At 35.5% G+C, this 19,752-nt stretch overlaps 1 non-coding gene across 1 annotated transcript; it reads right to left on the bottom strand.

The window, feature by feature from the left end:
• Positions 1–18,365: 18,365 nt before the first annotated feature.
• Positions 18,366–18,472, bottom strand: LOC145103489 (small nucleolar RNA R71). The gene has a single exon (XR_013706580.1). It is a non-coding gene; the product is annotated as a small nucleolar RNA R71 (small nucleolar RNA).
• Between the last annotated feature and the right edge of the window lie 1,280 nt (positions 18,473–19,752).

The following is a 19,752-nucleotide window of genomic DNA, read 5'->3' on the forward strand; positions in this document are numbered from 1 at the left end:
ATTCACTCCCTGGACCACTTGTAGGAGAGAATGACTTATAAAAGAATCCTAAAGACATCATGTAAGGTAGTTTAAATTCTACCCCCTGAGACAAAAGATTCGTACAAACATTTGGAGCATTCCCATGAAACTGGGATATAAGATCTTCCAATGGTTGAATTTAAGTATGAATCATACATGCATGGTCAACAACTTGAATAATATTTTCTTGAAAAGTGGCACCTAAAGCTTATGTGTCTTGAATAATCACTTCAGTGTAATGTCCCGAAAACCATAGTAAAAGTTTTCATTTTTAAAAGAGAATAAACACCCGTTTTAATGAAGTTATTTTCGAGTCAAACCATTTTTTCATAAATCATAATTCGAAATCAGAGTGTAAGGAAAACATTAAGGAATCTCGAATCATAAAATGATTGATGTGCGTGTGTATAGTCCCACCTCTGCCAACCGATAAGTACCTGAAAAACATTTAATCTACAACTATAAGACAAAGCTTAGTGAGTTCCCACAAAATACCCCACACAACAAGACACATACAATGCATGAACACATGAGCCTTCAGTTTGCCTAGACCGCCTAGTAAGGCCTACATGATGCCTAGATTGCTCTACTAATCCTACAGTCTACCGGACCGCCTCGCAAGGCCTACAATAGTTGGACCTCTTCCTTGGGCCTATAGTCTGAGTGGACTACCTCGCAAGGCCTATAGTACACCTGGACTGCCCGGGTATCTTGGCCTACAGCATAAAGCGGGACCACCTCAACCTAACAATAATATGTCGACATATGAAAACAAATAACAATAATAAACAGACTTAGGTAATCATAGAGATCTACCAATCTAACAGATCATGACAACATACCAACATCATACACAAAAGGATACATATTATAGTACAAAGTATAGTGAGAAAACTCACATCTGAGTTTAGTAAATTACAACACAGCTCACACAATCCAAGAAATGGTACTATAGGTCACCTATACAATAATCAGGGACAATTTCTTAATCCAGATCCCAAAACCCTCAAACTGACCTAAATTCAAACTTGGTAAAAAAGTCAAAAGTTAACGGTCAAAGTCAATGATCAAAAGTCCATTAGGTGGTCAGTTAGGTTATGAGCAAAACATCAATCCTATGGTGCACATGTAAACCCTAAAGCTTTGGATCTAGGTTTTTCTAGTTGTACATGCAATAATCATCCAAAGCTCTCAAACCCTAGATCTAACATATCAAAATTGAAATCAACATAAATAAACTAGTAAGAATGTTACCTTTGATTGTAGCTTGATGATCTTGAGCTTATGAGAACCTAGAACCTCAAATACGACGCCTCTAATGAATCACAAACTCCAAAACAATTGGAGAATCTTAAAGAGAGAGGGGAGAGGTAGTTATCGACTCTTGAATCCTTCTAGGGTTGTGGTAGCCAAAATTGTGAAGCCAAGGGGTCCTCTTTATAGGTGAGCTGCTAGGGTTTCAGTCAAAACCCTAATTAGATTGCTCAGGCCTTAAGTAGTCCACAAGATCCTTCCAGAAGGCCTCCTATGGACGATTTCTATGTGGGCATCCCTATATAATTCGTCCATCCCTTCCTTTAAGGTTCCTCAGCCCATATTGCAACTATCACATAATTACAATATCAGTCCCGTTAATTTAATTAATCTCTTTTGACCACAAAATTAATTCTAAATTAATTCTTGACCAATATTAATTAAATAATATGATTTCTCTTTTAATATATTATTCATATAATATATTAATAAACCATAATAGCCTCTTTCTCCATAATTCATCCAGTCAAAGTTGCTTTGGTGAAGGCAACCCAAAAGGACCATGCTACAACCGGGTCAAGTACATACCAAATATAGTTATGGCTTAGACACCTAATCCAACAGTCTCCTACTTGGATAAGTCTAATAACTATAAATGCAAGTACGACTTCAAAATCCGATTAGCAATCGTAGCTCTTAAAAGCCGCTGTCGATCAATGACACGTCCTTTAGATAAGGGATCGTATAGTCCTCCGTTCTCAAGATATCGTGTGGAAAATTACATGGAACATAGCCATACTTATTGTACAACAGTTTGTTTCTTGATCTCTGATTTGTCTGACATAGAACTTAATTGAACACATCAATTCAGTCCTGACCTGGCACGACACATAAGTAAAAACAAAATCATCGAGGGACCAAAGATATCGCTTTTAGCCTCGTAGGATAAAAGGAACAGATAAACTTCGACTTATATGCTTGTACTATTTACTCATTAAATCGTACACAACAATACGCTTTATAACATCAAGTTACTAATGCGTTTACGCATTATCAATGCACAACCGACTCGTAAAAAACAACTCATATATCTAGGCTGAACTTGGTTCCTTTGACCCATTGATATGGTGAGGAGACTCACCTCAATACTGAACGATAGCCGGCTAGGTCTGAACTCCGAATATTAGCTCTACAAAAACCCTAAAACAACAACAAGTCCTTAAATACAAATCAAATGCCCCAAAACCCCTTATAGGTCAAACTTGGTCAAATCAAAAGTCAAAGTCAATGACCTGAGTTGACTCCACTTGCCGAGTTTTCCTTCAACTCGTCGAGTTCTCCACTAACTGTATAGATCGGGAAATATCCTATCAACTCGTCGAGTAAACTAATGAACTCGCCGAGTTGGCCAGAAATCCAACCTTTTTATGCATTAAGCTACTTCCATCGAATCCCGGGACTCCTAATCTCAGATCTCTTCCAAAATGATGTCTAGAAGGGTAAAGTTTCCAACTTTAACCTTAAGAACCATCCATAAAGAGCCAAACTCAAACCCTAGGCTCATTAGAGTGAGTCTTAATCCATTAAGCCCTTAAACTCTCACAACATAGTCCCAAAACACAGATCTGGAGTCCAAAGGTGAGAAAGTCACATAAAGTTTCCAACTTTACGTCCATGCAAGCTAGAAATACACTCTAGAGCTTAATAAAGACTTAATGAGGGACTTATTGCATGAATGGGACCTAGAGACCAATAAAGTTTTCAAATTTAGTCCAAGAGAAGTCAAGAAGGAGTTAGATCTATCATAATAACCTATGGAACCTTCAACATCTTGGACACTCCAACCAAAATCCCAAAATCATGCTAAAGCTTCAACCAAATAGTCTAGATGATAACAAGGGAAGATGTCGACTTTATACCTAAAAAGGACTATTTTTGGTGAAGAGTTTCAGGATCTAAAGTCCTCCTTCCAAGCTAGTTACTTCCAAATTTAAACCCCCTTCCAAGAAATCACCAAAATCAACTTTCCAAGCTCACACACTCAAACTTGCAAGTAGATACATGAATCTAGGGTTTCTGGACAAGGGTGGCTGGTAAGGAGGCCAACCAAGGGAGTTAAAGTTCTTTAAATAGGTTTCAACACCCTAAATTTAGGGTTTCATCCTAGCCGCCAACCCATCGAGTTGGGACACCCCGAATCGCCGAGTTGGGTCATTAAAACCCGCAGCCACAATCCTTCTCAACACGAAGAGTTGGAGCTCCCCAACTCGTTGAGTTCCATCAAAAATTTCAAAATTTTAAAGAATAACTTATACCCGAACCAAGCATTACAGAGAAGTTTTTATTTTAGGATTATGGACAATAAATGGATCAAATAGAGGCTTTGGGCTTCAATAGAATGGAGTTTAGACTCTATTGAAGGTGTATGATGTTGGATAAGTGATTTAAACCTTGGATTGTGTGTCTAAGCCCATAACTATAATTGGTATGTACTTGACCCGAGTGTAGCATGGTCCATTTCGGGTTGTATATCACCAGGACAAATTGATAGGATGGATATTTAAGTAGGAGGCTATTTATGATTTACTAATATATTCTAAGTATAATATATTAATTGAGAAATCATAATATTTAATTAGTATTGATCAAGAATTAATTTGGATTCAATTTAGTGATCAAAAGATACTAATTAAATTAACGGGGACAAATTATGTAAATTAGTGATACATATGGTTTGGGCTTTTAATCCATGATGGACTAAGTTTATGTAAGAATCCATAGAGAGTTAGTCCACATGAATTATGGATCATAAGCCTATGTGTATGGATTAGGGTTTGCACATGACCCTTGGAATCCTACACTATATATATGTTACCCCTTAGCCAAAATCGGTTGACCTAAGTCTTCTAAGAAGAACTATAACCGATTTTTGTGTGCTCCATATTCTCTCTTAAAATCCTCATTTGTTCATGGTGTGCTGTAAACCGTTTGAGGCATCACACTTGGGGTGCTAAGTTCTTAAAGGCCAAAATTCAACAAGCTACAACAAGAGGTAATCTTCTAACTTACTTTTATGATTCATATGCCAAGTTGTATGCTAGTTGTAGGCTTCATGCTTTGGATAATTTTTGTTGCATGTATAACTAGAGAAAACTTAGATCCAAAGCTTTAGGGTTGTATGTGCACTATAGGATTGTTAGAGTATACAAAACCCAATAGTGGTATTAGAGCCATGTGTAGTTTTCTGTTATATAGATGCATGGCTAATTGTTCAAAGTTGGAAAAGTAGAAAAACTGCACTCTGATAGGAGGACTCGACGAGTCCATACATGAACTCATCGAGTCCATGCTTATAAGTGATGAACTCGTCGAGTCCATTATCCGACTCGACGAGTTGGATCATCTGTTGGCAGTTTTTTGGGTTTTTTTAGCTTCAATTGGATTAGAATCATTACCACAAACTATTTTGTATCATAAAATCTATTTTTATGATATGGTAATGATTATTTTCATCCAAATAAAAGATAAATTGTCAAATTATAAAATAATTACTAGATTATATGATAAACTAATTATTAGTGTAATTTGATTTGAAATTATCTTACTACAAAAGTTGTATTATGATCAAATTAGTAAAAGATAAAATGGTTATTTTATTAAGTTTAAAATTGATCTAAATGTTTTTGTAGAGTTACAAAACTTGGTTTTAAGTTTTGGAAATCTAAAAGTTTTTTTTTGAGTTACAATATTTGTCATCAAATTTGGAGCTCAAAAGTTTTTTAAGGAGTTACAAATAAATATTAGTTAAATTGATCTTAATGTTTTTGAAGAGTTCCATAAATTATGGAACTTGAAATGTCTCAACTTCATAAAACAAATTAACTCCTTAAGTTATGGAGTTCAAAAGTTTTCAATAATTACAAAACTTCCCCTCAAGTGTTAAAAGTTGAAAAGTCTCAATTACGAAACATTGAATTCATAGAAACCCAGTAATTTGAAAGGTTTTCAAAAATGTAACTCATGGGTTCATAACTTCAAATTAATTAAATAGTTTTAGTTTGATTTAACATCTTGATGTTTTTGAATAGTTCAATTAACTCTTATGGACTTTATTAATAGTTAACTAAATGTTTAATTAAAAGAGTATTATTAAATCCATAATCATATGGTTTAAGTTTAATTAAATTAAGAATATAATTTGTTAATAGATTAAACTATCAAGTATTTTAAAAGTTTAAAATACACCCTTATACTATATAAAATTAAAAGTCTAATATGCTATATATGTATAAGTTAAAAGTCAGTCTTACCGTTAGTAGGCCTCATTCACGAAGTTGTTCTATAAGAGGTGTTTAAGGAAGCAACCTATAAAATGACCACCATTGGGTAGACACTCTTACCCACCACACTCTTGCCCAGTGGATGGTCGTTAGCCGAACGAGTTTGAGAGGACATTTAAATCCTCATTAAAAGTATAATGAAATATAAAGTAACTAAACATTTATAAATTCCCAATCTTAGTTACTTAGGAAAAATGTGAATTTGGTGCTAACCCATGAATTTGCACCTTGCTAAATGTTAGTGGAGCGTGTGTGGTTAATCGACACACTAATTTGGGACTAGCAAGGGTGGCAAAGGGTAGCTTGGTGTTAATCATGGATCAACAGAGCGTGTGTGGTTAACCGGCACATTGATTAGATGATATGTAACATTGAGAGTACCAAGCTAATTTGCATGGTTATTCACACCTTGGTTGTGATCCTCGACATCCCAGTCACAAACTTGAAGGGCATAATCGAGATTAAACATGCCATTGAAAAGTTCAATGAATCTCAAAGGATCTAGGAATTTCAGTTCATTTAAAACCTAAAATTCATTTTCGTTTTTCATGGTGGAAATTGGTAAATATTCATTTACCTACCTTCAAATATTTTGCAATTGGATTACGAAATCCCTCTTCCAAATTACAGAATATTGTGTTGGGTCCTCGCCTTAATATTTCATTTTGGTTGTTATATTAAGGACTTAAATCAACTAAACTTAAATTTCTCCCTTGTAGATGTCTAGTTTAGACAACTATGGTCTTCTCGAATCTTTTGGAAAAAGCTTTCCTCATGAAGATGATGTTCCAAGAAATCATACTTCACTTCCTCCACCCCCTCCAATAGTTCTCCCGAACCCACATGTTTGAAGACTTGAAAATTTCAAGATCACTCAAGCCCTATTGGCTAGCAAACACCAAGATGGAAGGTCTGTGTGTGCACATATCTTAGAGATGAAGTCACACATTGACAGGCTGGGAATGTTGGGTGTCACTGTTTCAAGGAAGTTGGCTGTTGACTTGGTTCTTCAATCACTTCCTAAGTCATATAGCGGGTTCATTAAGGACTACTATATGGGAGATCATGACATGACCCTTATTAATCTAACATACACTACTAGAAAAATAGACTTTTATGACGTGCAATGTATGTCATAAAATGATCAGATGATAGGAAAATGCATGTCAATAAAGGCCCTATCATAACGAAAGACGACACGCTTTTGCACGTCGTCTATTTACGATGCACATTTACGACACACATTTACGACGCTCATTTACGACACGCAATGCGTATCAAGGAAGGCCCTGTCATAAAGGAAGACGACATGCATTTGCGTTTCGTAACCTTATGACATGCGTTTATGGCATGCATTACGTATCATTAAAGCCCCTGTCATAAATGAAGATGACACGCATTTGCATGTCGTAAACTTCAGCAACCATTTACGATATGCATATACGACGTACCTTTACGATACTCTTTTACACATAATACAAAAATACATAAAAAATATATACCAAAACAATCAATTTCATCAAATAACATCATGCCAAAAAATTGTAATACATTGATATTAAAGGGATCTGATTGTACATTGTTATTAAGAGGTTTTCCCTAACTATATAACCTAATACTACATTGCCATAAAGGGGCACCTTCTTGTTTCAGTAACTCATCATTAAGTTGTCTTAAGAAGCTCTGAAACCCTTCATGTACCCATTCAATCATCATGTCTCTTAGCTTCAATATCAATCCCAACTCTTGATCAAGAACATCACAAAAATCCTACACAATAATCATTTCAGTTGTACATTATCAATATCAACTTTCCTCTTTCAACCATTGACCCATGAAACTCGATTGACTTGCAAGTTGTTGGCCCTGAAAAATAAACCATTCAGAGTTTTCTATACAAAATAAAATCAACACAATGTGATACTACAAAAATGCAAGATGTTCAGTAGCTGTGCTACTCCCATTATAACACAAACCTTCATATATAAATATGTATATAAAAGGTTTAAAAAGTTAAAAAGGTTAAAAATGTCTTTTCCTTTTTGTATTATGATGGGAAATGAACGTTTACCATAGTGGGAAATATGGTGTTTTATCGTTTCTAAATAGAAGGGTAAAATAGTCATTACTCAGATTCAGACAGTTGTATGAGAAATATGTGCAAAAGGGTAATCTTTAAATATGTGATAGGGATGAAAGTGAGGAGGAAAATTAATGTTTGAAAGGATATTAGTTACCTACTGTGATAAACAGAAAATATTAAGAAAAACTAAAATCATCGATTAAATTAAAACAAAAAATACATTACTTATGTAACTGGATTTACAAAATGTTTTACATCTATCATATTTAAATAACTTTTGATAAATAAAATGAGATTACCTATCCTCATGGGATCTTTGTTATCCATCATGTTAGCAGGACTAGCAAACATATCAGATCACCGCCCCTTGAGAAGTTGTTTGCAGGTTGAATGGCTGACCGTTTGACCGACTCATACTCATCCAATTTTCTCTTTTGCTTGTTAGTAAAAAAGTAAAAAACATTGATGAAACTTTAATGAGGTTCAAGAAATCTAATTTTTCATTTCATTTCATATCCTTCATCATTCAAACACACCGTTAAAACTTGACAAGTATTTGTACTTAACTACATATTAAGTTTATTATTGGTGATATAACTCAGTAATTTCCTCTTATATTCGATAATTTTAATCTTTCAAATTATAATTTTTATCAAATTATGCAAAATAGGTCCCTCAACTTTGAGGGAGCTAACATTTGACCAACAACTTTGAGGGATCAAATTATAGGATTTATAATTTTAATAAATTGGAAAATATTCAAATCTATAGATGATACCATGTGTTCACTTGTTTCTTTAAATCTAATTGTGCATTAAAATAAGAGAAAACTTTTGATTTATAAAGAATGTGAACTTACCTTCAGTGAGTCTGCCTAATGTGAGATGCTTTTTAAAAAGATTGGCATTAAGTTGACTTTAGTAAGTGAAAAAGATGACCACAATACGAAGGGTAGAGTAGCACACCACTTGAAGATGAAACTATATGGCTCTAGAAGGGTAGAGCAGCATATCAAGTTGATTTTAGTAAGTGAAAAAGATGACCATTATAAATAAATGCTTCGAGTTTTTTTTCCTACCAGACCTCTTGAAGAAAGAAGCATTCCAACAAATGATTTTGATCCTCTTGCCACTGCCATATGTAAAGGAATGATGTTTTGCACATTCCTTATGTTCACATCAACTCCAGCATAAGGAATAATCTGTTCAAACATAACAACAATTAATGACCCAACCAATTCAACGCATTCATGCCTTTCTGTACATAAAATGTCAACACACTTGAGGAAATTGATGGAAGAATAAATAAATAAACAAATAAACTTACTTTAACTAACCCCAGATCATTAGTCATAGCAGCAGTATGCAGAGTTGTACCTCCATGTTGAGTGTCTTGAGCAGTAGCATCAGCTACAACAGCAAGAAGAATATGTACAAATTCTCTACCATCTACAACATAATTAAATAATTATATATATTTAGGGTGATAAACAACATAATTAATATATATATATATATATATATATATATATATATATATATATATATATAGCAGCAGTATGCAAAGCTGTATGTCCATGTTGACTACTTTTGCCTCTGTTTTTCTTTGTTTTTGACTTGCAGGAACAATGCTACCAACAATCATCTGTAAAAATTGACCAAGAAAAAAAATAAGTTTCTTAGGGTTTGGAATCAGGAATGGAATGGTTGATTCCATTCCATTCCATCCAAGGGTATTTATGGAAATATAAAAAAACCTGAACGGGTGATGTAGCAATTAAAAGGCCAGCCATATTACCACCTAAAACACGCCCATGTGGCCCTGAAAGTGACACGCTTAAACCACCAATCCTGCTTCTTTGCCCATCACTCTCACAAACCACAAATGAACAACAAAGAGATAAGATCTCAAATTGTCCCTGTATTTCTGTTAACAAAATATAAATAAATAATTTTCTAAAATTTATACATCAAAATAATAACAATAATAATGAATGTTTAGAAACAAAACCTCATGTGTGACAGTTCCACCAAATGTTGCAGACTGCTGAATTGTAACATTAGATATGGCTCCATTAGCTTATAGAATGCACATAGCTCGAGTGCTATTATGAGAAAACCACATTAATTTTCCCAACACATCCTGCATTTATATAAAAAATCATGAATTTTGGTAAATAAAAAAATTATGGATAAACCTTTTCAGAAACATAAAAGGATCATGATTGCACCTCTCCAGCTTTAACATCAAGGATATGCGACATGAACCCCACTCCAAGTGAACCTGAAAATGGTTTTTACCATGTAAGCTAATCTTAAAAGATGAAATGACCAAATTATCCTCAACATGAAAACGGTTACATACTTGCATATTAATCTAAAAGGCAACCCAATCCTGTAAAAGATTATGCTTGAATGAAATGTGGAAAAAGAAAATTTAAGAAATTTCATGTTGTATGTTTTTAAATGACGCATACAGAATATGATATAACAAATTGAATAAAGATAAACTTACTAGCCTCATGGTCTTTCTTTAAAGCTACTGCCATACTCAATGTGGTCCCCACAGGACTAAGTACATCTATGGCTTCTGCAATTCTTCAGAGGATGCAACTTCAATCCATCATTTAACAACAACTACATTCCATGTTGTCACACATAAATGCAGAGGCGTATTGAATCATACAATTAATCAATTAGGGACATATGAATGTTGGTATACCTCAAAATAGATTGAAATTAGCTTCTAGAAACATAAGGAAAGAGATTAGAAGGTCGCATACGAAGAGTATAAAGCAAATAATAATTTGATTTATTACCGATGAGATCTTTGAGGAGGTGAACCGTGAAGAAAGCTATGGGGGCTAGGTTTACTTTACTATTCTAGGGTTTGATGAATTGTGTTAATTGAATGAGATATTGGTTGAAATCGGACCTAGGGCTTGTAAGTACAAATACTTGTCAAGTTTTAACACTGTTCAACTTTTCCTTGTTTAAAGTACTCCCTATGCATCAAACCCAAATTTAACAAAAGTTTGACCTAAATCACGAAAAGGAGAGACCAGGTTTTCCCACAAGGTCCATAATCGCATAGCCCTTGCTTGAAACATCAAATACTCTTGAATCATCGTGATTGGGATTCAGTAAATTGCACAAAATCGAAATAAACACGATATATCTCAAGCAAAGTTGTAATCGTTCATGAAACTTAAAATTTTAAGCGACAACTAAATCTATTAGGTAATACTTAGGAACGAAACTAACCGTGATAACGAGACAGAGATCGAGAGGCGCTTGTTCGACCTTAAGAATGTCAAGGATATCAGTTGCGTCTCTAGGAAGTTTGTCCAGAGCCACTCATACCTCCTCCTCCGAGTTTTTTACCGAAATATACAAACATGCCATTGAATCGAAATTAGGTTTTTGCTCCCGTCGACAGTCACAGAGCGTCGGAATCTGATTGTCGTCGGAAAGTTATATAAGGATTTTGCAAGGTTTAACAATGAGGATGGGGTAAGAGAGCTGCAAATGGTGATGGTGGATGAAGTGTTGGTCGATAAGGCCGATACATCATTGTCGTGCAGGCCTGAAGAGTCGGTGTGGGTTGGAGGTAGTGGAAGTGGGTGAGGGGCGGAGACGAAAGAGAGAAGATATTAGAGAACAGATCGAAACAAATGTAGGAGAAGAAAGCGGGGTTTAAAATTTTTGGGGATTTCATTTTCCCTCTAAGAAAAGAGATGCGCGTTTCTTAAAAAAAATATAAAATGACATTCACAGAGGATGAACATTTTAGATAAAGTGCCCTCAGTGTTTCTAATTTTTTTTACATGAGAAACTAATTTAAGGGCACACAATTATGCATGACTTAAATCCTTAATTTTTTTTTGAAGAAATGACACTTTTTTAATGTCACTCTCTTTTGAGTAACATAAATCAATGAGTGTCGTCATTTACGCGTAGTAAAAGGGTCTTTTTCTTGTAGTGAAATTTGCTTGTTGCTGCTGAATCAAGAATGATTTGGTGAACTAGTAAAGAAAAACTGATTGGAAGATCTACTTCCCAAACTTCCATGGACAATGACAATGGAAACATCGGAAGTCCAAAAAAGATTTCTCTTTCCATGGGTAAGGGAAAGGCTAAGTATTAGATTGTCCCATATACCATTACGAAAGAGTCTGTTTGCTTCTATTGCCAAGAGAAGGGGCATTGGTTGCAAAGCTGTCGTATCTACCTGGAGGACCACAAGGATGGTAAAGTCAAAATATTTGACTTTTCTTCAGGTAAGTCCATTATCTAACTCTATTAAGTTCCTGTTTGTAGATTCTTAATACATGATGCGACAAGATTTCATTTTGATGTGTTTGTAGGATCGAAGAAAAGAAAGGAAGCTTAAAGGAAGAGTAAGCTGAGTCTGGTCACGAAGAGATGGATTTCGATCGCATGGTTCGATGATCAGATTTGTGAGCTGCTACTAGGAGTTATGATAGGTTGATTAGGTATATGTAATAACATAGTTTTCATTTGTAATTGCATTGTAAGGACAAGTTTTCCGCGTTTTATAAATAAAGAAATTTTTGTTTTATTTTATATTTATCCTTGCATGGCATTTGTGAAAATTGATGTTTGTATATTTCTATTGTTAGCAATATTGGAAAATAGATTTGATTCTTTTGTTTGTGGTAGTGTCAAACTTTACCAAATAAGGAAAGATTCTCATCACCGGAGGTTCAATTGGATGGAAACTTGGAATCATGCGATTTGCATCGTATGATGGATGAGAACCTTCATCTTTGGGAAATTAGAACTAATTGATTGTTTACATCTATATGTAAGTCAAGTGAAAGATGAAAGGATCTAGTACACAATGATGTGCACTGGTCAGATCCACCACAAAGAATGATAAAGACTATTCGTCATGATTTACTAAAGGTTTAGTAAATATGGTTATAGTTACAAGATTAAGTGTAAATCTAAATCATTGAAAAGGTTTCAATGTATAGCATAATGAATGAGAAGAATCAAATTAGGCAGATAGATAAAAGTTTCTCCAATCTGAAAGAAAAGGTTAATACTTTAGTATCATGTTTTATGATCTTCTGAACGATTATGAAAACCATATAATAATTTATCCTCTAAGGACACCTTAGCACACTTGCATGGCTAAAAAGATCAATCTGGAATTGTTGAAATGGTTAAATCAATTAAGGTGAGTCATACTTCGTTCCAAAATCAAGTCTTAGAGTCATACTCCAAGATTGTTCCTTAAGTGACGTATCTTAAGTAGGATTATAACACATTTAGAATTGGTAGTTGTGATGTCTTTAAGACAAAGACCAACTAAGACCAATTGTGTGAAGTGTTTGTCTCGATAAGAAACCGCATGATATTGCCATATTTATACATGTTTTTAGGCAATATTTATTTACAATTTTACTAATAATTTGGTTATTTGCATAGAATATTGGTACTTATAAGCTTAAATTATATTTTGCAGCCAAATAGAAGCACTTTTGAAGAGAGGGACTAAAGTTGACAAAACATGGAACTTTGGAAGATAAAGACTTAAAAGAATAAAAAAACCCACGAAATCAACTGAAATCACGATGTGAACTACTTGTTCACGACGTGACATGAGAATTCTGGAAGATAAGTATGCGCGAAGCAATAATCCTTTTCTAATAAGGATCTGTCCTAATTCACGACGTGAAGCGCAAATTTTGAGAAACTATATATACTCTTGCTGATTACGAATTGAAAGACTTTTTTGGCTGATTGAAGGAGTTTCTGGATACGATTTTAGAGGAGGAGATGTTCTGGAATTGGCTTTCAACACCAAAGGAGAAGAGTAGCTCATAATTTGTGTTAGATTTGGTAATTTTCAATATGCTTATGAATATGGATCTTGTTAGTTTGATTGCTAGGATGTCTAGCTAAATCTAGCTACTTCTATTAGCTAGATGAAGCTGGAACTCATGGATTTGATATTTTAGATTTGACTTACTAGTTGCTTATGACTTGTGTTGACTGATTTTTATCTAGCATGTTTGATTTAGTACTTCATTGCTTTCAATTCTTGTTGTAACGCCTGTGTTTCTGGGCCTGTCATTAATGTTGATATAATAGTCTAGGTTAACCTTTGTAACCCGTTTTGAAATAATAGAAGTATATTATTTGAGTATTATGCGTTTTGTGCTTAATTGCTTAATTATGTGGTTCGATTAATTAAGAATAAAAATAAGCGTCAAAATTAAAGTATTAGATATGCTTGATATCTTTGGATAATGTTGTAGTAGTTGAAACGAGGTTTCCGAATATATAAAGAACGCCCAAATCTGGCTTCGTATGAGGAAGTTACGATTTTCTGAAGTTTCGGCTTAGCGGTATGCAGCCTGAAATACTCGATTTGAGATCGAGCGGTTTTTAGCCGAAGCAATCTAAATGAGGATCGAAGGTCTCGTTGTTGGTATCGAAGCGATGAAAAGTTAGGCGAGAACGGACGTCAAGTTATGAATTTATAACGAAGTTTTTCTGTCCCGGCCTATTAAAAATAAATAATAAAAATAAAGTTAAAATTAGCCGACGGAGTCTAAACGAAAGTTGTAGAGCGTAGTCTCACCTACGCGTGGATATAAAGAACGTCGAAAACGGAGTTCGTATGAAGAAGATATGAATTTTCGAAGTTTATTAAATAATTAATAATTAAATTTAATTATTAAATCCGACATTATCCGAAGAGGAGTCATCGGACTCATCCGAAGTACGCCCAGTGTACTAGCGTACGCCCCGCGTACAGCGAAGCATGACACGCCTCGCACTCGAGTTCTTCGGATACGTAAGCAATGACGATTCTGAGGCAGTACGCCCCGTGTAACGCAGTACGCCCCGCGTACTCCGAGGCTCCAGCCTCCTATAAATAGGATGCGAGGGCAGCCGACTCCTTTGCTATTTTTCTCTCTTCTCTCTCCCGTTTTGCATCGATTTGCGTGCCAGAAGTACCCCGAAGCCTCGGTATCATTCTCGAGCCCCGAAGCAAGTCCCGAGATCCCGAAGATCCCGAGAAGTGCGGTTCCCGAGCCGAAGCTCTGCCCGCGAGAAGTTCGATTTTTGTGTAGATCTTCCAGATCTACCAAAGAATACTACTTCTACAAGCCGTAGTGCTGTCTGATCGTCTTCTGATCAAGTGAGTGTATACTACCTTTCATAAACACGATAATAATACAAGTATGGTTTGAGTGTATTAAGTATATTGTGGTTTATACGTGTGAGTGTGTAGTTACTTTCTTCTAACTCATAATTATGAAGTATTTTATACGAAATACGTGTTATGTGTATAATTTTGTTGTTATATGTGTGAATGTATATTCATTCTCTTCTATCTCATAGATCTGATTTATTTTCTATGAAATACGTGTTATGTGGGTGTGCCTCATCTGTTATGTGGAATATGTATTGAATGAAAATGATATACAGGTTTTAAACTATGTATAAAAATATATATTTTTATCTACTAATATGTTGGGTAGAACATGGGTAGATAGTTGGTGTGTAATAAACAGATGAGAGGCCTCGATGTTGTTGTTGTCGTTGATCTAGTTATTCAGCGGAGTATGGATAACGACCACAGACTCTTTCTAGACAGTCCAGTGGAACGCTAGCAGGTTCATAACCTGTAGGTGTTGTGAACGATGTGTTCACCGGTGTACTCTATCCCCCTCATGGTTGCCTTTAGGATATCTATTGTTGAGGAAACCCCTTAGCAGTAATGTCCGTCTCGATGAAAATCCTAGATTAGGTCCCTTGAGATAGATGTTATTTTAGGGACGTAAAGTGAGGATAACGGGAATGGGTAATCGGGATAGTGATTGGTTGGTGAAATTAAATATAATTTATTTATTGTGGGTTGAAAACCCTATATGCTCACCAGGATCCCAAGCCTGACCCACTCAGTTTTATTTGTATTATAGGAAGTGGCGCAAGGGCGTAAGATGGATGAATCATCGAGTTGTTTTGTTTACAAGTCTGTATCTGTATATATTTTTTGAATGACTTGTAATGTTATCGTTTATGCTTTATGGTTTGTATCGGAACATGACATCCCGAGTTTTGATTATATAATGAAAATGCATCTCTTGATGAAATGCTTTGATAAATATTATTTTATCATGTTTTGTTTTGGGAACTAATTCCGCAACACTTTTAAATCAAAAGGATTTACTCTGAAATTATTTTAAAAAGCATAAATGAAATCGGTGTTTTCTGGCCGTGATTTTGGGGATGTCACACTTGTTCTGTGCACCTTAGTGATTATTAATATGCATGAATCAGAATACTTGGTAATTTAGTGAGCACTAAATTATTAGAGCTAGGATCAAACCAATCTTAGATAAGCAGTTGAATCATTAAATTCGGCTGTGCTAGAGAATACAAATTATGATTATAACTGTGTTTTGCAAATCAATCGTACATAGCTCCAATCCATTAAGTAATTAATTATGTGTTAACTAATGTGTGAACATACATTGATCTACATGAATTAACTGAATATTAGTAAATTTGGAATTGAATTGCTAATACTCTATTAATTGGTAACCAACCGTAATGATCATATCTAATTTATAAACCATTGAGGGAAAGCGGATTCGAACTAACATAAGTGTTTGTTTATAATTGAATTTAAGTTAAGAGTTAAGTTTTTCCGATCTTGCAAAATCAGATAAAACCCCCAACTTTGTTAGAAAATTGGGTTAATTTAATAGTAGATAGGTTAACTGGTCAAAACCGTTCCCTGTGATCGACACCCGACTTACCCAACTATTCTATAATTTGACTAGGTACACTGCCTAGGTGCAATTTAGTTAGTTAAGTTAGTTAGGTAATAAATATAAAATTAGGTGTAGCTATTTGACTGCATCAAGTTTTTGGTGCCGTTGCCGAGGAACGACTTATTTGATTGTTGATTTATTTGTTTTAGGTTGATCGATCCTTTTTGTGGGATAAAACCTGCAAAAAATTACTTTTCCAGCTTAGTTTTTTTACAGTACTAGATTCACGACGTGAGTTCAGTATTTTCTTGATTTTTTTCGTTTACCTTTTCTGTATGTTCTTTTGTGACAACACGAGGTGGTAGCCTTTACCACGTCGTGGTGGCCAGTCAGTAGGAAGTTTTTATTTAATTTTTGTTCAGTTTTACGTTTTTATTTTGTTTATTTTGCAGGAGTTCATGACCAGAGGCTCTAACACACCTTTGGTGCCACCACTTGAAGATCCAAAGTCGGCCCTTCACAAAAAGAAGGATAAGAACGTGAAAGAAGATCAAACACCAAAGAATACACCCTTACAAGAATTCAAGTCAGTGTTCTCAAAGAAGTCGGGGAAGAAAACGAAAGAGTTGAGTTCATCTTCAAAGAACAAGAGCAAGGTTGAAAGATTAGATCAAATACCTATCCTAACTGTATCCGAGTATGACTTCGAGACCGAGGACTTTATACGAGTGAACTCGAGAACGAGCCAAAAACATTGAAGAAATGTCAATGGGAGCTTACAAGAAGCGAATTCGAGACGATGCTGGCCTAGGGTTAGTAGTGTTGGGTTTTGATCATTCTAACTCTCCTAAGTGTACATGCAACCCTAAATAGCTTGGATCTATATTTTCTCTATTATACATGCAAATATGAATATTCCAAGGTATTACCCTAACTAGCATACAATCTTTTGATACTTGGGTAATAAAATGGATAGAATACATACCTTGTTGATGTAGCTTGACTCCATGAAGCTCGAGAGCCTAGTGCCCCAAATGTGACACCTCAAATGGTTCACACAACATCACCAACACATGGAATAACCATGAGAAGAAGACACTCCATGCTCAAATCGGCTAGCCCTCACATATGTATCACTAGTGCCAACTTCTTGAGCTAAAGGGGTCCTTATATAGTGTGCACATTAGGGTTACACCATGTAACCCATGACTTTACTCATTCCTTATGCTCCATGGGTTTTAACCTCCATGGAGTATCCATGGATCACCACATGGGTTAAACCCAAATAAGGAATCTTGGATCATAAGCCCACATATATAAGAATGAATGATTTACACAATCAATCCCCATATATTTAATTAGTCTCTTTTTGATCACTAAAGTAAGTCCAAATTTATTCTTGATCAATACTAATTAAATAACATGATTTCATATTAATATATTAGAACTTATAATATATTAATATGTCACAAATGTCCTCTTCTCACAAACGGTCTATCCAAATGTTCCGATGCCATGTAACCCAAATGGACCATGCCAAGTCGGGTCAAGTACAAACCAAATATAGTTATGGACTTAGACACTAATCCAACAAGTACAACCCGCGATTCCTGCCACAACCACATTCGAGTTGAAGGGACACATCCTTAATGCACTTAAGGATGTTCCATTTTATGGAAAAGATCATGAGGATGCCTTTAAACATCTAGATGAGGTCAACAACATTGCTGAGTTCTTCGATGTCCCGAATGTCAATAGTGATACCATCTTACTAAGGATGCTACTAGTCACTTTCAAGGGAGCTGCAAAAGACTGGTTGAAAGCACTTCAACCTGGTACGATCACTACTTGTGATCAAATGCATGAGCAATTTCTAGATCAGTTTTACCTACCTTCCAAGATAGCTAAACTCAAGAAGGCGATAGCCAACTTTGAGCAACAACTAGGGGAGTCACTATACGAAGCTTGGGAGCGCTACAAAGGTTTGTTAAGGAATTGTCCTCAACATGATCTTAATGTTCAACAAGAGATATCTATTTTCTATGATGTGGTCAATGTTATGACAAGGCAACTCCTTGATTCTCAAAGGCCACTGACATAGAAAAATCCAAGGGAGGTCAAGGAGTTAGTTGAAGAATTTGTAAAACACTCTCGTGAGTACCACAACCCAAGAAAATATGGAGCAAAAGGCAGTGGGGGTGCACATTCTGAAGAGATGGCTGCTATGATGGAAATGCTCAATACTATGGACCGGAGATTGACCCAAATGTACCAATGAATTCATGCAATAAGAGTTGGATGTGAGAGATGCAGTGGGAAACACTTGACTAAGGATTGCCAGTTGGATGAATATGGGAACAAAAAGGCTCAAGTTTGCTACTCAAGTGGGGACAAGTATGATGAAGATTGGAGGAAACCAAAAAAGGAGTGGTTGCCTTATGATGAGTACAAGAAACAAAAGGAGGAGAAAGCTGAGAAGAAAGCTGATTTGTAGACTATGCTGGTTCGTTTCATGGATGCTTCAGAAAAGAGACATGATGATACTGATGCAGCATTGAAGGATCAAAGAAAAATGATGAAAGAACAGCAGACTTTGATGAAAAATCATCAAGCCATGATGATTGACCAGCAAACCTCACCGAGAAATCAGCAAGCTTCTATCAATAACCTTGAAGCTCAACTTGGCCAACTTACAACTTTGGTGAACGAGAAGCTATTTCCTCAAATTCCTGAAAAGAAGACGCATTCCCATGTTATGGTGATTGATACTGAAGAAGAGGCCATCTCTGAGTTTATAGAAGCATTAGAGGAGGAACCAAAGCCATCCGGACCAAAGCCAAAGTAGTTGAAGCTCAAAAACGAAATTGTTGCTGAAACACCAAACTCACGTCGTGAGCCCGCCCTGATCACGACGTGGGCTCGGTCTAAACATAAAAATTCAGAATTTGTTCCGGCTTACCGACCGCCTTTGTCGTTTTCGTCTCGAGCACATCTCAGTCCACTGGAAAGGGAACATCTAGAGTTTATTCAGCAAATAAAGGGTATTCCTATTAATACACCTTTTATCAATTCACTTTCAAAAATTCCAGAATACGCGAAGTTCCTACAAGATCTTATAGACACTCGACAACAATTAAAGAATAACTCTAAAGTAATTCTTAGTGAACAAAGTTCAAGAGTTGTATTGGGAGAGATACCTAAGAAGATAGGAGATCATGGATGCCTCACTCTTCCATGTGAGTTTGGAAACAATTTGAAGACTTATGCTTTAGCCGATTCTGGGGCTAGCATAA

Source organism: Lactuca serriola, chromosome 4 (assembly GCF_051521515.1).
Source record: "Lactuca serriola cultivar US96UC23 chromosome 4, Lser_US96UC23_V15, whole genome shotgun sequence".
Classification (NCBI taxonomy): Eukaryota; Viridiplantae; Streptophyta; class Magnoliopsida; order Asterales; family Asteraceae; genus Lactuca; species Lactuca serriola.